Here is a 1,712-nt window from a genome sequence, read left to right on the forward strand (position 1 = left end):
TGACTTCCTGTCTCAGGGAGGTCATGTGTCCTTCAACATAAAAAATATACAATCTAATTCATATCAAAAACAACTGCTCATGTTTGGATCATGATTAAAATGCAGTGGTTGCCTCTAATTTCAAATGGCTACAGATATTTTTAAGGCCAGTTTACTTGTTATAGAGCAAATGAACAATAAATACATTTGCTTAAAAATAAATAAATAAAAATAATAAAAATCCACAAACAGAATCGGAATCATCCCATTTACTTGTTAAAAAAAATCGAAATCTGCAAAAAAAAAATCATGATGGGAGCATCTCTAATAATAATAAAAACAAAAATGGAAGTACAATCTGGGCGGTCTTTTTCAGTCAATTCTTCAATAGGGATATCTTGTCATTTATAAAGGCTGAGGTCAGGGATCTTGGGCTTAAAAAGGTTGGTGACCACTGATGACATGATTAGTGATGAGAGACAACCAAATATCTGCAGAAGGATATGCTGGCAAGCCCCTTGGAACTGCACTTATGCACTTAATGCAAAAGAGGGCAAATGAGAGAAGAAGCATTTAAAAGATTAAAAAGGCAGAAGCAAGGAGGTTGGCAGAGATTATGCAAAAGAAAAACATTTTAATGTGTTCAGAAGTTTGGGGTCGGTAAGATTTAAAAATATATATTTTTGAAAGAAGTCTCTTATGCGCACCAGAGCTGTATTTATTTGATAAAAAATACAGTTAAAACAGTTTACAATTTAAAATAAGTGTTTTCTATTTTAATACATTTAAAATATAATTTATTCCTTTGATGGCAAAGCTCAAATTTCATCAGCCATTACTCCAGTTTTCAGTGTCACATGATCCTTCAGAAATCATTCTATTATGCTGACTTGGTGCACCCAAAATTTTTTTTTTTTTATTATCCATGTTGAAAACATTGCTTGATATTTATATGGAAACCATTATGCATATTTTCAGGATTCTTTGAGAAAATTACAAAATTGTAATTGCATGTATTTGAATTAGAAATCTTTTGTAACAATGCAAGTCTTTACGGCCACTGTTTTATCAATTTAATGCATCCTTGCTGGACAATAAGTATACATTTTTTTTTTTTAATAAATTAAACCTTACTGACCCCATAAACAGAAACAAAAAACAGTGCTTTACACAAGCAGATTTCAATATCTAGGGTACTATTTCCCATAATCCATCTAAGTGACAATGGCTGTCCTTCTGCCACCACAAAACATGATCTGATGCAATAGATAGGCATGTGTCCAGTGTCCAGAATCAGATTTCATCTGTCAAATGTACCCACATATGTAGAATGTTGTTCATTTGATGTAAGGGATAATACAATTTTTAGGCAATACAGTATTTTGACTAGAACACATGCAGAACACACATATGCGCTTGATCTTCTCCAAAGTCAAGATTATACTGAGCCACATCTGCCATATTCATGTGGTCTGTGATGAGCATGATGTCACCAACATTAAAGCACCTCCTGCTGCATTAGTGACCATAAAAATGTTCACACTCAGCAAAGCTAAGACACACACAGGGAAACACACTCATACTGTACACTCATATATCAGAATCAGAATGAGCTTTATTGCCAGGTATGTTTACACATACAAGGAATTTGTTTTCGTGACAGAAGCTTCCACAGTGCAACAGAATGATAGTGACAGAACAAAAAAACACAGATAAAAAAAAAAAAAAATAGA

Source organism: Sinocyclocheilus grahami, unplaced genomic scaffold (genome assembly GCF_001515645.1).
Source record: "Sinocyclocheilus grahami isolate Dianchi unplaced genomic scaffold, SAMN03320097.WGS_v1.1 scaffold99.1, whole genome shotgun sequence".
NCBI lineage: Eukaryota > Metazoa > Chordata > Actinopteri > Cypriniformes > Cyprinidae > Sinocyclocheilus > Sinocyclocheilus grahami.